The sequence below is a fragment of the Microcebus murinus genome, chromosome 9, assembly GCF_040939455.1.
Source record: "Microcebus murinus isolate Inina chromosome 9, M.murinus_Inina_mat1.0, whole genome shotgun sequence".
Taxonomy (NCBI): Eukaryota; Metazoa; Chordata; class Mammalia; order Primates; family Cheirogaleidae; genus Microcebus; species Microcebus murinus.
The window spans coordinates 4799480-4818642 of NC_134112.1; the positions used below are offsets into that span (position 1 = coordinate 4799480).

The 19163-nt window shown below is 42.0% G+C and overlaps 1 non-coding gene across 1 annotated transcript; it reads left to right on the forward strand.

Annotated features, from left to right (window-relative positions):
* Positions 1 to 18765: 18765 nt before the first annotated feature.
* LOC142873204 (small nucleolar RNA SNORA4) lies at positions 18766 to 18906 on the forward strand. The gene has a single exon (XR_012921245.1). It is a non-coding gene; the product is annotated as a small nucleolar RNA SNORA4 (small nucleolar RNA).
* Positions 18907 to 19163: the final 257 nt, after the last annotated feature.

Genomic DNA, 19163 nt, shown 5'->3' on the forward strand with positions numbered 1-19163 from the left:
CTGCTGGATGAGATGTTTGCAAATGTCTGTCTGGTCCATTTGATCTAAAGTACAGTTTAAAACTGATGTTTCTTTGTTGATTTTTCTGTCTAGATGATCTGTCTGATGCTACAAGTAAGTGTTTAAGTCTCCAACTATTATTGCATTGGAGTCTATCTTTCCCTTAGAGCTAATAATATGTGTTAAAATAACAAGTATCTTGGTGCTTCAGTGTCAGATGCACATATATTTGTAATTGTTTTATTTTCTTGCTGAATTGATCCCTTTATCATTATATAATGACCCTCTTTCTTTTTGTAGTTTATGAATTAAAGACTATCTTATCTAATATAAGTATAGCTGCTCCTGCTTGCTTTTGGCTTCCAATTGCATAGAATATTCTTTTCCATCCCTTTACTTTAAGTCTATATGTGTTTTCAGGTAAAGTGAGTTTCCTATAGGCAGCATAGACTTGGTTTTTTGGATTTTTTCCCCCATTCAGCCAGTCTGTATCACAATGAGAGAAAATAAGACAGTAAGAAAGAAACAAAGGATATGTGGTTTGGTAATTTTCTGTAGTGAAAAGGTTTGATTCTTTTCTGTTTCTCCTGTGGATCTACTCTACCAGTGAATTTTATACTTTAATATATTTTCATGATAATGATTATCATCCTTTCACTTCCAGATACAGGACTCCCTTGAGCATTTCTTATAAGGCCAGTTTAGTGGTGATGAATTCCCTCAGTTTTTGCATGTCTGTGAAAGACTATTTGTCTCTCATTGCTGAAGGATAGATTTGCTGGATATAGTATTCTTAGCTGCAATTTTTTTTTCTTTCAGCACTTTGAATATATTATTCTATTCCCTCCTGAACTGTAAGGTTTCTGTGGAGAAATCTTCTGTTTGCTTAATAAACATTCCCTTTTATGTGACTTGACACTTTTTTCTTTCTGTTTTTAGAATTCTTTTGTTGTCTTGACTTTTGACAATTTGACAATTTGACTTTTGACAATTTAACTTTAACATGCCTCAGGAAGGACATTTCTGGCTTAATCTAATTGGAGACTTTTGAGCTTTCTGAATCTGAATGTCCATATCTCTCTGAAGACTTGGAAAGTTTTCAGCTATTATTTTATTAAATAGTTTTCTATGGATTTTTCCTTTTCTTATTCTTCTGAAACTCCCATTATATGAATATTTGTTTATCTAATGGTGTCCTATAAGTCTTATAGAGTTGTGTTTTTTTTAGTCTTTTTAATTCTTAGATTTTTTTTCTGACTAGGTAATTCCAAACCACTTTACTTCAACTTCAGAGATTCTTTCTTCTACTTTATCAAGTTTGCTGTTGAAGCTCTTAATTGTATTTTTTTATTTCATTCATTGAATTTTTAGCTGCAGGATTTCTATTTGGTTCTTTTTTTATGATTTCCATCTCTTTGTTAAATTTCTCTTTCATATCATGAATTTTATTCTTGATTTCATTGAATTGTCTATCTGTATTTTCTTATATTTCATTGAGTTTCCTTAAGCTCATCATTTTGGATTTCTTTTCTGGCAATTCATTTCATTTTCATTAGATTCCATTACTAGAGAATTATTATGTCTATTTGGCAGTGTCTTATTTTTTTATTTCATGTTTCTTTTGTCCCTACATTAATGCTGGTATATATGGTAAAATAATCACATCTTCTAAAGTTTCTAGAGTGGCTTTTATAGCATGCTCGTTGGAAGAGTGTGGCAACTGTGTTTCCAAGTAGTTACAGTGGTAAAGTCTCTGTGCAGCTTTGTTGGCTGTGTTTAACATCAAGAATAACTGTGGGCACCTCAGTGGCCTAGGCTTTAGAAGTTTATGGAAGTGGTGGCAGTGGCATAGGCTGTCAAGGCCCTTTATTTCAAGGGCTTTTGTTGTCCTCCTATTCCCATTTTCGCCACAATGAGAAGACTTAGCTGAGGGGACTCCTCTTGGTGCCAGGTCTGACATGGCCTACAAGTAACTGCAGTAGTGCTGGTTCTAGGTGCAGGTGCTCAGAGCATCTGTGGAATCAGGGTCTTATGCTCAAGGTTTTGTGAACCTCTTGTGGCACCTGGATCTTAGGCTGCAGGCTCACACTCTATGGCAAAGTTAGACATAGATTTCCCACAGAACACCCAGGATCTGTGACTCTGAGGCACCCATTAACAGGTCAGGCCCAAGAAGCTGGCTTGTGGTTATGATTCTGACACTGGGGGCAGGGCACAGCACTGGCCTGGCCCTGGTAAAGAAGAGGTGCTCTGGAGGTTTGAGCTTGAGGAGTAAGGTACAGCTGCAATTTGGGAACATGAGCCCATAGGGGTCAGTGGTAGCTTGAGTCCCAGGGTATGAGGTACCATGTAGTGATGACTCTAGACCCTGAGATGGTAGCACTTAGCAGTATTCCAGACTCTTTGAGGTCAGGTGCACTAGCAACAATGACCCCAAAATGGGAGAACATAGCTGTCATTTAAGTTCTTGGGGAAAGGAAATAGCATAGTGATGATTTCACTCCCCAGGAAGAGGAGTATTTCAGCATTTCAGACTCTAGGGGGCTAATCCAGCTCCAATAAAGCAAGGTACTAGAATTGTTTGGCCTGTAGGGTAGAGTGTCTCAGCTCAACCACCTGCTCTGTTTCCCTGGAACACAGGGTACTATGTCAGCTCATCTCTGGGATGCACAGCTACTCTGTTCAGACAAGGTACCAATTCTCCAGGGGATGATGCACCAATTCAACTTGGACCAGGGGGTATATATGCTCTGGGCTGCCCAGGCCCCATTTTCTGGGGATTCAGTGTGCCAATTCAGCTTTGGTACCAGAGTATGTGATTGCTCTGGGAAGCCAAGACACTATTTCCTGGTATAAAAGGAGATGTTTCAATTTCAGCTGTCATAGAAGTGTGGCTGCTCTGGTATAGGGCAGGGAAGCGAGGTACTATTTTCCCAGGAGACAAAGCACCATCTCAGCTGAGGCACAGGGGGGCATGACTGCTCTGAGCAGCCAAGCAGTCTCCCCAGGATGCCAGATGCTGCTTAAGCTCCAGCACAAGGAGACAGGGCAGAGCAGTGACTAGGAGGGGTATTTGCTGAAGCTGCACCAAAGCACCATTTCCCTGAGAGGCTGTGTACAGCTTCAGCTTGACTCCCATGGGTCAGAGCACAGCTGCAAATGAGAGAGGTTTTCGGAACAGCTCTGCCAAAGCACCGTTTCCCCAGGAGGGAATGCACAGCTTCAGCTCCAGCCCAAGGGTATGGGGCACAGCCATGACTGGAAGGGGTACAAGGAGCAGCTCCACCACTGCTTGGCTGCTCAGGGAAGGGTGTAATAGCTGCTCACTCAGCTTGGCGTGGAGATGTCAGGCCACCAGCAGAGGTGGTTGGGCAGCATCTCGGCCTCAGGGATACAAGGGTGCCATGGTCACTCACTCATGCAGCAAAACACACTGCAGCAGTAGTTCCAGTTCCAAGATGGGCTAGCACAGTAGCTGCAGGGGCCACAGGGGATGAGCACAGTGTTGGCTCATCTGAGGGGAGCACAGCTCTGTAGACTCCCAGCAGCTCCCTCAGCTGGGTTGAGTGTCTGTGAGCACTGTGGAGGTCCCCAGTGATGAGGACTACAGGTGTCCAAGGAGTTGATGGGAGCTACTGAGATCCTATTGCTTACTTTTTCCCCACAGAGAGTGGTTCTTCATGGTTCCCAGTGGATCCTGGCTGGGGTTAGGGTGCTGGAGGCCAGGTGTTTCCTCCCGGTCTGTATGTGGCCATCCTGAGTTTCTGCGCTCACTGGGTTTTCTATTACTTCTCTGATGTACTCTGGTGCTCTTCTTCAGCTGTGCTCATCAACAAGTAGTAGTTTATTCATTGTTTTGACTGTCTTTGTGGTGGAGGGATGAGTGCTACAAGGGTCTAATAGGCCATCTTCTTCTCATAATCAGAATTTCTTATTTTCACAACTTCTAGCCTGAGGACAGCCCCTGTCTACCTGGTCCAGAATAGCTACAACTCCAGTAGAAAACCTACACACCAGCTTTTGAATAAAGAACCAGAGGATAAAATTTGGGACAACCACAGCCTTTGGAAAGTGAGAGAGTATCCCAGAAAGGAGAAAGTCAGAGGAAGGGAGCCACAAATCCTGTATGTAAACTATGACCAAGTTTCTGGCTGCCCCACAACACAGCTGCAGGGCAGACTTCAAAGAGGCTGGCCAAGTCTGAAAGACCCATCTGAGCTTTGAGTTGCTTCCCAAGAGATGATTTGCAGGTTGAGTCTAACCACCTTATTTGCCTTCTAAACAAAAAATTAACAGTCTTTGGATGGATATAATAAAACCCAGGGTCTTCACGACACAATATTACAATGTCCAGGCTACTCAACACATAAAGAACTAGGAGAGAAAAGAAAATCAACAGAAACCAGCTCAAGTTGATCTAAATACTGGAATAAGTGGATGAGGATATCATAGTAGTTATTCTTAATTACCTTATTGAAAATATGATTATAGTTAATGAACAGATAGGAAATTATAGCAGGGAAATAGAAAGTATTTGTTAAAATAGAAATTCTAAAATGAAAAAAGATACAATATTTGAAATTAAAAAAAACACTAGATGGGTTTTATCACAGAATAGAGGTTACAAAAGAGTCATGTAACTTTTAGATAAACTAAAAAATTACTCAATCTGAAAACTAGAAAAATAAGATTGAAAATAAAATGAACACAGCCTTAAAGACCTCTGGGACAATATCAAAAATTATAACATGCATGTAATTGGAGTCCTGAAGGGGAGAAACAAGAGAATGGGCAGAAAAAAATGTTTGAGAAGAAGTAGAAAAACTATAAACCATTTCTGCATAAGAAGTGCAGAAAAGAACAATGGAGATATGATAGACACAGAATAAAATTAGATTATAGGATAAATAATAACAGATCACATTTATTTGTGCAGGGTGAGAAAAAGAGGTAAAGACTTTAACTACAATGTGCGAACACATCAAGAATACAGGTGATCGAAGTGAAAAAGGCAGGAAGTATCATAATATTCTTACGAATGAGCTGGGCCTTATTATAAGAATAGCGTCAAGAGATTGTAAAAAATGGCGGACTAGGGATGATCTCCTGTCTCTCTGCTCTTGGAGTGGGAGGTGAAGAAGGCGGCCTGAATCACTCGAGCAGGTAGTTCTCTCACAGGATCGGCTTCAAGGAACTACAGAGAAGCCTCAAGGGGCAGCAGTCCCGGGAAAAGGAGGAAAGTGACTCAGTGGATTTGCTGTGAAGTTCCGAGAATCCGAGTGGTGCAGCGGGGATTGGAGTGCAAGCTGGCCGCGCTCAGCGGCAGCCACACGGCTGTGTGATCCATCTCACAGGGGGAGGACTGCTCCCTCACCGACCTCCACACCCACGCACGCAGGGAAGTGCCTGAAGACAGCGTGAAGAGGTAACATGGAAGGGCAGACAGGTGGGAGAGGAGGCAGGAGCGGAAAGTAATTTGAAATCTCCAGGGCACGGTGTAAGGTCGCCTTTGCTGGGAGATCTATAAACACCAGCGGCTTATGCCTCGCTTGTGAAGGGACAGAAAAGTGAGGCAGATTGCTCATTTGACTGAGTTGTCCGGTGGACTCGGGAGACCCAAGCACTGCAAGGGAGGGAGTGGAAGAGGGGGTGAGCGCCATCCTCCCCAGACCCTCCCCAGGGGTCTCCAATGGCCCAAGCCCCACCGCTGGGAAAACATGGCATGGAAAGTTTTCACCCCACGCAGAAAGTTTTCACCCCTCGGCGGAACTTGTCAGCGAACCCCAGCAGCTTGAGCTCTGCCAGTGAAAGGGCGGAAGGGGGGATGAGAGCCATCCTCCGCGAACCCTCCCCAGGGGTCTCCAGCGGCCCAAGCTCCACTGGTGACTCACGGAAAAGGGATAATTTTCACCCCTCAGCAGAGCTTCTCAGGGGTCCCTGGCAACTCAAGCGCAGCTGGTGAGGGAGCAGAGGAGGGAAGGAGCTCGCTCCTTGGTAAAGCCTCCTGGCATATCCCAGTGTCTCAAGTCCCACCAGGGAGAGGAGGGAAGAGGGAGAGAGATTGCTCCCCAGGTGGTGTCCATCGTCAAGCAGTTCCCCATCCCACCCAAATGCTTCTGCTTTGCTCCTAACGAATAGAACCCGCCCTAACAGGGTGAAATTGGAAAGAGAGCGATCTTCCAGCTCTCATGTGGGACAACTATACCCCCAGCATGCTCTGGGGTTTTGAGATAGGTGCCCCTCTCCAAAACTACAGACTCTATCCCTGGGTGGAGTAGTGAAACAAACCATTATTCAAGCAGAAAACAGAGGCTGGACTCCCATCTCCTATTGCTTAGTATCCATGGCTGGCCTGTTTTTTGCCAAAGGCCCAGACCCCTCCCCTGAAAGGGTTTAGTAACAGCCTCTCTAGACCAATGCCCAAGCTGAGACATGAATTCATATCCTAGAGGTGACCTGGAAGGCAGGGTCTTCAGCCAAAGGATCAGCCCCTAGCCCTGGAAACATGCAGTAGTGAGGGAGTCCACTCTTAGGACTAAGGCCTGCCTGGGTTGCAGAAGGTCCTTGTCTGTGACCATGCCACTGCTATTCCATAGGGTAGGGCCTGACCCCTCATATGCAGGAGCAGAGTTGCCAGGCAGGTCGCTCTCTGTTCTGTGTCCATCAGCGCCCCTAGACAAGACCTCTTCAACAGCCCTGAGCCTTTTATTTCACACCATCCAGATAAACTCATCCTTCGAGAGGTGGAGTAAAAAGAGTTGATAACCTACTACAGCAAGTTGGTTTGGATCATCTGTTAAAAGCACAATACAAGGGCTTATCCTTGGTATCCAAGTAGTTGCCAAATTACAGACGTGTTCTGAGAAGGAGAATCTCAACGAGAACCTCTAACAATTGAACCAAAAGACACTTACCACCAGGAGCTGCCACACATATACAGTGAATGATCTCTGAATAACTATTTATCAACCCTCCTCTAGACACAGATCAAGCAACCCATGAAGTATAATCTCTTAAGCTTGCTAATACATATTGCTTATTTCACCCCAACTAAATAGATAACAGGGCCCAAGGATCCCCTGGGAGAGGCATGGCACTCACCAAAGGATGACAGTCCTGTTTAACACATTTAAAGGCTTAGATCTCATTACATAGGTATTGGAAAGGCTTGATAACTGACCTCCCCTCACAATCCACAAGCAACAAAAAGAGACAGTAACCTCATAGCTCATCAGAGTGCCTCTCTCTTGATATGAGTAGTTGATAGGGGAATCATGCTCACAAGAAGGATTTAATTCCGGGGAGTCTAAGCAAAGGTTCTATCTCACTAATCTCTAGTAAAAGTTGGTGAATACAACAGGTCAAAGATAACCCAACAGGCACAGACTCCTCTAAGACAGCACAGGTCCACAGCACATTTCCCAAGATCTGCCAAGGATTGTCCCACCGGAATTCCAGATTTTGGCTCATAATCCAATCCATGCACCTCCATTTCTCAATAAAGCACCCAAATGAGAAAGAACCACTGAAAGTTTACAGGAAACATGAAGGAGTACAGAGAAAAATCACCTCCAAAGCAAAATACGCATTCTCCATCATCTGACACCAACTTACATGATATGAGTAAATGGACAAAGGAAGATTTTTGAATATGGATTGCTAGAAAACTAAATGGAATTGAAGAGACAATAGAATCACAACATAGAGAAACCACAAGAACAATACAGGAAATGAATGAAAGATTCTCCAAAGAAATTGAGACTATCAAGAAAAACCAAACAGAAATTCTGGCAATGAAGGAATCAATCAATGATCTCCATAATTCAGTGTGAAGCCTAAAGAACAGGATGGACCGTGTAGAGGAAAGAATCTCAGAACTTGAAGATTATGCCTATGCTCTAAACAAATCAGAGGAAGAAAGGGAACAGAGAAACAAGAGACAAGACCAAAGTTTACAGGAAGTGTGGGATTATGTTAAAAAGCCAAATATCAGATTGATTGGGATTCCAGAAGGGGAACAGGAACATTAACAAGGGCTGGAAAACATATTTCACGGAATACTGGAGGAAAATATGCCAGGCCTGGCCAGAAATATTGATATCAAATACAAGAAGCACGCAGAACTCCTGGGAGACTAGATGTGAAAAGGCAATCACCTGACCACGTCGTTTTTAGGCTGACCAAAGTAAACATGAAAGAAGCAATTCTCCGTGCAGCGAGACGAATGCAGCAAATGATCTATAAAGGTAAGACTATGAGACTTACAGCAGACTTCTCAACTGAAACCTTATAAACCAGGATGGATTGGGTGCCTAACCTTAATCTCCAAAAACACAACAAAGCCCAACATAGAATTCTTTATCTGGCAAAATTAAGTTTCATCTATGAGGGAGAAATAAAGTCTTTCTCAGACAAACAATCACTGAAGGAATGTGCAAAGACAAGACCATCCCTACAGGAAGTTCGCAGACCCACAATACTAACCAAAGAGAGTAGTAGACACTCCTCAATGTAAAATTATCAAAGAATTAAAGTTTTGATCTCGAACTAAGTCATGGCTGAAGGAATAAAACAAAGCAACAAGTCTCCACCCAACAATAAGAATGGTATTCTTCCTCCAATTTCAATCCTTTCAATAAATGTAAATGGCTTAATCTGTCCTCTGAAGAGACATAGACTGGCAGAGTGGATAAAAATTCACAAGCCTAGCATCTGCTGTCTACAGGAAACACATCTACCCACAAAGATGCCTCCTGGCCAAAGGTCAAGCAATGGAAAACTATCATCCAGTTGAATAGGAGTCAAAAGAAAGCTAGAGTAGCTATACTATTTGCAGATAATATAAGCTTTAAAATAGCAAAAGAAAAAAAGGATAAAGATGACCATTATATAATGGTGAAAGGGAAGATCCAACAAGAAGATTTAACAATTCTTAATATCTATGTACCCAATGCAGGAGCACCCAATTACTTAAAGCAAACCTTGTCAAATCTAAAGACATGGTTACACAACACTGACATAGTAGCAGGAGACTTCAACACTCTCTTCAAAATCTGGATAGATCCTCCAAAGAGAAAATAAGCAAAGAAATAATAGACCTGAACAAAGCCCTTGATTAAAACGGTCTGAAAGATCTCTATAGAGCATTGCATCCAAATAAACTTGAATTTTCATTCTTCTCAGCAGCCCATGAATCCTACTCCAAAATTGACCACATCCTATAACGGAAATCAGATCTCAAAAAATTCAAGAAAATAGAAATTATACCTTGTATCTTTTCTGACCATAACGGTATAAAATTACAGTTCAATTCCTACAGAAACACTCAACCCCTCACAAAATCATGGAAACAAAACAATCTATTATTGAAAAATTATTGGGTAAAGGAAGAAATTCAGAGGGAAATCAACATTTTCTTCAAACAAAATGATAATGGTGATACTTCTTACCAAAACCTATGGAATACTGCAAAAGCTTATCTGAGAGGAAAACTAATAGCAATTAATGCTCACATCCAAAAAACAGAAAGCTTAGATACTGACAATCTAATGAAAAAGCTCAAGGTATTGGAAAAAGAAGAGCAAACAATTTCCAATCCTAATAGAGAAAAGAAATAACAAATATCAAAGCAGAACTGAATGAAAAGGAGAACAAGAGAACTATACTAAAGATCAACAAAACCAGAAGCTGGTTTTTCAAAAAGATAAACGAAATCAATGGCCCTCTTGCTAGATTGACAAGGACCCAAAGGGAAAGGACTCTAATAACTCAATAAGAAATTAAAAAGGAGAGATCACAACAGATACCATAGAAATATAAAACATTATATTTGACTATTATAAAAAACTATATGCCCAAAAACTATAGAACGAAGATGAAATGGACAAATTCTTGGACTCATACAACCTCCCTAAGTTCACCCAGGAGGAAACAGAATTCCTGAACAGACCAATCTCAAGCTCAGAAATTGAACCAGTAATTAAAAACCTCCCCAAATGAAAAAGTCCCAGGCCAGATGGCTACACTTGAGAATTCTACTAAACAAACAAAGATGATCTCATACCTATACTACAGAAACTATTCCACACCATTCAGAAGGATGGATTTCCACCTAACTAATTCTACGAAGCCAATATCACCTTGATACCAAAGCCAGGAAAAGACACAACAAAAAAGAAAATTATAGACTGATATCCCTCATGAATACAGATGCAAAAATCCTAAATAAAATTTTAGCAAATAGAATTCAGCAGCACATCAAAAGAATAATTCACCATAAGTAGGTGGCCTTTATTCCAGAGATGCAAGGATGGTTCCACATATGCAAGTCTATAAATGCAATTCATTTTATAAATAAAATCAAGAACAAAGACCATATGATTCTGTCAATAGATGCAGAAAAATCATTTGACAAAGTCCAGCACACCTTTATGATAAAAACTCTTAACAAAATAGGCAGCGCATACCTTAAATTTATCAAATCCATCTATGACAAACCCACTGCTAAACGGGGAAAAATTAAATCTTTCCCCTTTTGATCCGAAACTAGACAAGGATGCCCACTATCTCTTTTCCTATTCAACATAGTGCTTGAAGTCCTAGCAACAGCAGTCAGGGAGGAGAAGGGTATTAAGGGCATTCAAGTGGGAGCAGATGAAATCAAACTCTCGTTCTTTGCCAATCATATGATATTATACCTAGAAAACCCCATGGACTCTTCCAAGAGACTCCTAGATTTGATAACTAATGTGGTAAAGTTTCAGGTTATAAAATCCATATACACAAATCAGAAGCAATCATATATGCCAAGAACCATCAAGCAGAAACTCAAATCAAAAACGCAATACCCTTTATTATAGCCCACCCCAAAATTAAATATCTAGGACTATACTTAACAAAAGATACACAAGATTTATACAAGAAGAACTACGAAACACTAAAAAAAGAAATTGCAGAAGATTTAAACAGATGGAAAAATCTACCTTGTTCATGGATTGGTAGAATCAATATAGTTAAAATGTCAATATTACCTAAAGTGATCTACAGAATCAATGCAGTCCCCATCAGAATACCATCAGCATTCTTTACAGATCTAGAAAAAATAATTCTTCACTTCGTATGGAACCAGAAAAAACCTCATATAGGCAAAGAAATCTTAAATAAAAAGAACAAACTGGGAGGCATCAGTCTTTTTGACTTCAAGCTGCACTATAAAGCAGTAATAGTTAAATCCGCCTGGTACTGGCACAAGAATAGAAGCATGGATATCTGGAATAGATCTGAGATACCAGAGGTGAATCCATCAATATCTGGTAATCTAATCTTTGACAAAGCTGACATAAATATGCACTGGGGAAAAGAATCTCTCTTCAATAAATGGTGCTGGGAAAACTGGTTAGCTACATGCAAAAGAGCGAATCAGGATCCCTACCTTTCACCTCTCACAAAAATTCACTCAAGATGGATAACAGACTTAAACTTAAGACATAAAACATTAAGAATCCTAGAAGAAGATGCTGGGAAAACCCTATCAGACATTGGCCTAGGCAAAGAATATTTGAGAAAGACCCCCAAGGCAATCACTGCAGCATCAAAAATAAACAAATGGGATCTGATCAAATTAAAAAGTTTCTGCACATCCAAGGAAACCCTCAGTAGAGCAAACAGACAACTTACAGAGTGGGAAAAAATATTTGCTCTCTACACCTCTGATAAAGGTCTAATAACAAGAATCTATCTAGAACTCAAAAGAATTAACAAGAAGAAATCAAACAATCCCATCAAGAAATGGGCAACAGAAATGAACAGAAATTTCTCCAAAGAAGACTGAATAATGACCTGCAAACATATAAAAAAATACTCAACATCGTTAATCATCAAAGAAATGCATATCAAAACCACAATGAGATTCTACCTAACCCCAGTAAGAATGGCCTATATCAAGAAATCCCAAAACAATAACTGCTGGCAAGGATGCGGAGAGACAAGAACACTCTTACACTGCTGGTGGGACTGCAAATTAGTGCAACCTCTGTGGAAAAGAATGTAGAGATACCTCAAACAGCTAGAAATAGAAATACCATTCGACCCAGCAATAGCATATATGGGCATCTACCCAAAAGAGCATAAGACATTCTATTATAAAGACATGTGCACCCAAATGTTTATGGCAGCACAATTCACTATTGCATGGTCATGGAAACAACCCAAGTGCCTGTCAATTCATGAGTGGATAAATAAAATGTGGTATATGCTCACAATGGTATATTACTCAATTCTAAGAAATGACAGTGAGCTAGCACCGTTTATGCTATCCTGGATTAAGCCTAAGCCCGTTATTCAAAGTGAGGCAACACAAGACATGGAAAATGGGCCCCACGTCTACTCGCCATCAAATTGGTACTGACTGATTAAAACTATGGTTCTCAAATGGTGTTAATGTTCACCAGGGATCGGAGGGGGAACCCAATGTTAGGGATGTGGCGACCATTTTGCAGAGGAAGGACATAACTCTAACCATTCTTAGGGAGAGGCAAAGATATACAATGTAACCAAATGTCAAAAATAAACAAACAAAAAAGAATAAAAAAGACTTTTCATTGGGTGGTGGGCAGGCAGGAGGGGGGAGGAGGAGAAGGGTGTGTACTTACATAAAGTGTGTGTTGCGCACCACCGGGGGATTGGACACGCTTGAATCTCTGGCACTTTGGGGGAAGGAGGAGGGCAGGGGCAGAGGCAATGTTTGTAACCCTAACAATATTTTTACCCCCATAATATGATGAAATAAAAGAAAGAAGAAGAAAAAAGTAATGGAAAAAAAAATAATAGTGTCAAAATCATTCTCTACATGAATGCGTGGCATGGCTCAAGAATGAAGGTGAGCACACACATTTTCTTTCTTCCAGAGGTGAAAGTAAATAAAGAATAAATTTATTTTTAAAAAACAATTGATGGGGAGATTCTTTTGCTACTCTTGAAGAGTTGAGCAAGGCCTAAGAGTTGGGAGAAGCCCCTGGCTAAGAGCCAGCAAGAAAACAGGGGCCTCAGTTCTACAACTGCAAGGGATCTCAAGTTGAATTTTGCCAACAACCACATGAGTTGGGAAGAGGACCACAGGCTCCAGAAAGGAATACATTGTCACCAACACCTAGATTGCTGTCTAATGAGGTCCTAAGCAGAAGACCCAGCCATGGTGCCTGGACTCTTAACCCATGAAAACTAAGAGAAAATAACTGTGTATTATAAGCCACTTAACAACAACAACAAAAAAGATTTACACTGTTTTTATTCCATCCACATACTCTTCTCTTTCCATAATAATCTTTTCCTAAAGTTACCTGGTGGCCTGACACCCCAACCCAGCCACTCTCACCCTTTCTACCTAATGCCGTGTTTGTCATGTTACTTGTCATTACCTGGAATGCCTCACTGGTCCATTTGTTTATGAGCCATCTTCCTCATGAGGGTCAGGAATTTGTCTTGTCTGTTGCAGTCTTCCTGGTGCTGACATGGAATAAGCGCAGAATACTACCTACCGAATAAATATACACATGAGGGCCAACAGCTAGTCAACACCTCACTGGCCGGTCACGTGGCCTAGAGTCTGCACTGGCTTACAAACCATTTGAGCATCACAGCAGCCTTGCTCTGCTGCAGAGGAAGCCATTTATAAGAACCCAAGACTCTAGGTACAATAGAGCCAGCAGGCTCTGCCACGTGCCTGCGTCCCCGCCATCCCCTGCTTGAAGACAGGGAGCTGGAGTCCCTGTAATTCAAACTGTCTTCCTCCCCTGCATGTGCCAGCCTTCACAGCTGCTGAACACGTGGCCACATTCTTGACTCCAAAGATAAAATAACAGCAGAAGCTTCTGTGCCTCTGCTATTTGGAAGGCTGCAAATGCCTCGAAGGTTTCTCTCTGTCAAGAAAGGGAGCAGTCACCTCTGAAACAGCCTCTAATCTGGAGGCACGCTGTCCATAAAACAACAAGAGGAAAGCGGCAAGGAATCCTGACACAAGCTGGGCGGGCATTGGCGGGAATCAGCAGGTTCTCCAGAGACAGGGCTCCTGAACACAGCGCCCAGCTGAAGCCTGCCGGAAGCAAGAGGGCTGCAGCGCCCCTGCCCCCACCACCCCTTCACCACCCCTGGGCCGCCGAGGCCTGCCTCACACACTGCCACCCCTCACCCACCTATGTGCACAGCCTGCTCCCGGCCGAATTTACACTTCTACCTGGAAGAGAGGGAGGCCTCATAGCCTGGGAAGGCACCTGTCCCCTCTGAAGATCACAGGACCAGAGGATGGAGAGACTGAACCTTCACCTCCCTCAATCATCCTTATTGTGCCTCTTCGCTGGGACCAAATCCTACAGCACATCTAAACTGATGAGGGGCAAATGCACAGTTATTTTAAAAAATGTTTTCTTTAAAAACAGCACATTTACCAATTATTGTTAGACACATTTCCTGATAACGGTATGGTTTGCATGCAACTTTCTGGTAACATATTCTATGGAATGGGCAACATCTATGAGGCCTCTGGTGCTCCTGGGCCTCCACCTGTTTTCAGCTCTGCCTCCACACCCCGGGTCTCCCTCTGGGGGCCGAGGTCGGCAGCTCTTCCTTGCAGGCTTCTGGATCAGCCTTCGGTGGCTTGACCACAGCTAGGGTCAGACGTGGCTTAGTGACGCTCACAGCTGCTGGCGACTGGCTGCCCTGTCCCCCTCAGAGTCGAATTTCAAGTCTGTGAGCGTGACAAGCAGCTGGTCCCGGCAGCTGGGGAAACTATTTTCAATTGCACATGAGCACAAATGCCTTAAAACACCTAATTCTTATGACATGAACGGATGAGTATTGTAAGCCATGGGATCCGCCTCCCCCACCTCTCTGACGCACCCGCCGCCCTCGGCAGGCAGGGCTGCTGAGGTGGTGGCCGTGGCTGAGGCCAGAGCGTGAGCTGTAGCTCAGGGTGGGCATTGCTACCAGGGGATGAAAATGGGGCTCAGTTCTGTGGACACCGAAGCTCAAAGGAGTGTTTTCTTTTTAATTAAAAGTTACCTTATCTTCGAAAACAACTGATTTGTGTTTTATCCTAAAACACACAACAGGATACAAAATACAAATTAGGAAAGAGAATAAAACAAAGCACAACCTTAAACTTTCCAGGCACCTCTAGATCCCAGCAGGCAATAGGCAGAGGGAGCTTTTAAAAACCACAACCTTTGGGATTTTAATTATATCCAATCAAAGATACTGAACCCTCTTAAGCATCCTTCATTATTTATAATAAAAAAGCGTTCAAAATCAAACAGCACCCTGAAGTTCTGTAGTTTGTACTTGCGTCTATCTCCAGAACGGGTTTATTTTCACAGTCGCGGCCAAACCCTGCGCTGAGCTGTGCAGCGAATCTTAAGGCAAACGCAGTGGAATGATTGTCTTCTCCCAAACCTGTCTTTGAAATGTGCAGTCGAATGTGAACTAGAAAGTTGGCAGTTCTTAGAGACAACACGCATAAAATCAGACTCCTCTTAAGCCACAGTAACGATCCCTGATAATTAGGGAAAGCGATGATAAAGCCTGAATGTTTCAGGTTGCTGAGCGTGCGTGAGAGCATGGAGACTCCATCAAAATTAAAGCAGCTACGTGTAGCTGGGAAATGTCTAATTACACCCTTGCCATTGAGCACATTGGAAAAGGCTCTAAATTCAAGTATTGTAAATATTTAAAAAGTGGTAGAGAAGGCTTTTTGTCAGAACTAAAGTGAAGTAGCCACTGGACTAGGGCCCCAGGGACCACTGAGGACACTGGGTTCCACTGGCCCAATCCGGTCGCAGGTGGATGGAGAAGGGCCTGCGTCTCCGGCCCGCCCACCTCCTCAACCTGAAGGGGAGACCATGCTCCTCCAGCATGCAGCCCTGGCTCAGCGTCAGACACGCAGTATGTGAAAAGATGAACATGAGACAGGATAAAAGTCCAAGGTTTGAAGTTTTAGACCCCCACAGGCAGACCACCAGTTGAGGCAAGGGACCTGCCCGTGCCACATGTCATTGTTGAAACACAGTGATGGGTGTCCTCCCTAATCTGCAGTGTGATGCTAGAGCTGGGAGACACTAGAGGCCACCAGGTTCCTTTCTACTCTCATTGTTCATGTTGAACAACCACCTGCAAGGGTCTAATCTAGCTGATCACAGGACTCGGGAGGCAGGCACTGTTCTTAACCGTTAGCCACTTATCTAATACCCACAGCATTTGGATACCATTATTATCACTCTTTTATAGCTGAGGAAACTGAGGCATAGAGGGGTTGAGTAATTTACCCAAGTTATGCAGCTATTAAATAGTGCTGCTGCAATTTGAGGCAGCAGCCTGTGCACGTAGCCACCACACTATTCTATTCTGCAAGTTCGCTGCTTCAGTAATCCACTCAGGAGTTAAATACTCACTGAGCATCCAGTGTGGACAGTGTACTCTGCTAGGCCCTGGTTACACTGGTGAACAAAACACACAGATTCCTGCCCTCAGGGACCTTACAGTCTAGCAAACATGCCAACATTAAACATGACAGATGCAAAAATTAATAAGTGAATACAGTTAGAAGATCCTTAAGGGGATCTCATAGCAAGGACTGGGGTGTCAAGAAAGGTTTCCTAAACAAACGACACTAAGCTGAAACCTGACCCTTATTAGGCAGATAAAGAAGCAGAGGAAGGGTGTTGTGGACGTAGGAGCAGCACACCCACAACACTGAAGTGGGGCTGCTACCCCTCTGAGGACCCTGTAGGAGAGCCGCAACGATGGAAGAGCAGTGAGCAGGGAGAAGGCAGCCTTTGAAACAAATAGTGAGAGAGTTTTGAGGTTTTTTTAATACTGAGGTCCTTGTGGGTCACGTCTTAATCTCAAGAACACAAAAGAGAGCCACAGCAGGGATCTGAACAAGGATCCTAACCATAAAAAATGAAATAAGTTGAGACTCTATAAATCTGCATATTATTCCCATTATTTTGCAGATGAGAAAACAGAGACTTACTGAATACAAGGGACTCAGTGTGTTCATTCTCATTTAGTTGGCCACTGCCTAGATTATCCCTTCACCACTGGCAGTGGGTATTTGCTGCTTGCCTCCCTGGTATGTCTGCCCCTTCTAATAACAACAATTTTATTTTATGGTCTTCTCCTGCTCTGCTTCCACCTCTGCAATCAAGAAAGGACTCTGAGTTTGTACAAGGAAGGGAGCATGTGGCCAACCCTGAGTCTATCAAAGCTTTGCAGTCCTGTAGCCACAGTGATGGCTTTAGAGATAAGTGCATCAGCTGCACCTACATAATCACAGCGAATCTCAGAACTCTTTCCCAGAAATGCTGGGTTAAAGACTCAGTTTAACTCTGACAGCAAATTTAAACCTAGAAGGATATGAGCCTAGAACACATTCTCTTTCTTAAGTCAATTGAGAATGCATTGATGGTAGATTTTTTTTTTACAATATCTGAATAATGTTACCAAATAGTATCCAATGATTAAGACTACCACAAAGTAGTATGATTTTCACTTCATCACAGGAAAGATTCTCACTATAAACAACTAGAAAACTGGACAATATGTATGAAAAATTTTATGGAAATTGGACACTAAGTAGCACAGAACCCTGGTATCTGGGAGAAGGAGAAGAAAGAAGGAAAATTCTACGATAATCATGTTTTTCTGTATGTAGGAAATTTTTTGACTGCATAACAGGGAGGAAGAACCAGAACTGCCTGGCAATTTTGCTGAGTAGTAAAAGAGATTAAAGTTAAGGGTAGTCAAAAAAGCTCGAAATTTCAGGGCAGGATACCAGAAAGAGGGGAGCTAAACAGAGAAATGGTCTAATAATATGGAGTTAAGACATCCCCCTGATTTTCTGGCTCAATAAAAACTCAGGTATGCATAGGAAAAAATTCAGACAAAGCCAGGCAAAGAACTACTAGGGAAAAAACTGGGGTGCTACAAGCCAGATAATTCCCAGAACTCACACAGCACTCAGTTCCCATCAGTCAAACTAGAGAGGGTTTAATGGATACATGAACATTCAGTAGTCACTCTGAGAGGTTCACGATTTAAAAGTGGTGCCAAAATTCACAGTTCAGAATTTAATTTAAAAAATTACTAGACTTACAAAATTGCAAAAATACATGTACTAGGATCAGTCAATAGAAACAGAACAAAAAATGACTACAAAAAAAAGGATAGGATTAGAAATAAAACCCTAAAACAGCTATTATACATTTAAAAAAATATGCTCAAAGATTTAAAGGAAAACATGAACATAATTAGAAAAGAAACAGAAAATATAAGAAAGAACAAAATGGAACATCCAGAGAGAAAAAAATATAAAATATGGAGTAAAATAAATCACTAAATGAGATTAAAAGCAAATTAAAGGCTGGGCATGGTAGCTCATGCCTGTAATCCTAGCACTCTGGGAGGCCAAGGTGGGAGGATGACTAAAGGTCAGGAGTTCAAAACCAGCCTGAGCAAGAGTGAGACCCTATTTCTAATAAAAATAGAAAGAAATTGATTGATCAACTAAAAATATATAGAAAAAATTAGCCAGGCATGGTAGTACATACCTATAATCCCAGCTACTCAGAAGGTTGAGGCAGAAGGATCACTTGAGCCCAGGAGTTTGAGGTTGCTGTGAGCTAGGCTGATGCCACAGCACTCTAGCCGGAGCAACAGAGTGAGACTCTGTCTCAAAAAAAAAAAAAAGCAAATTAAACACCTAAAAATAAACATTTACCAAAAGGTAATTTGGTTGGAGAGAGGTTGTTAAAATAACCTTTACCAGCTTGGTCTATTTGGGAGAATAAAGAAATATTCTCTCCACAGTGGCCTGTACAACTTAGTATAATTTACTACTACTTTATGGCCTATATTACACAAGGGAAAGAGAAAGAAAAGAAAAGAAAGATCAATGACCTTTAGGCATAGCAATAGAAACTTAGAATTAAAGCAAAGAGTGAAAAGGAAAAAAGAAAAAAAAGAAGAAGATAGAAAAGGAAGAAGGGAAGAAGGAGAAAAAAAAATCTTCTGTGACCTGAGAAACAATAGCAAATGATCTAAAAGTTGTGTCATTGGTTTTCCAGAGAGAATAGAAGGAAAGATGTTATATTCAAGATTCACAAGGCCGCAGG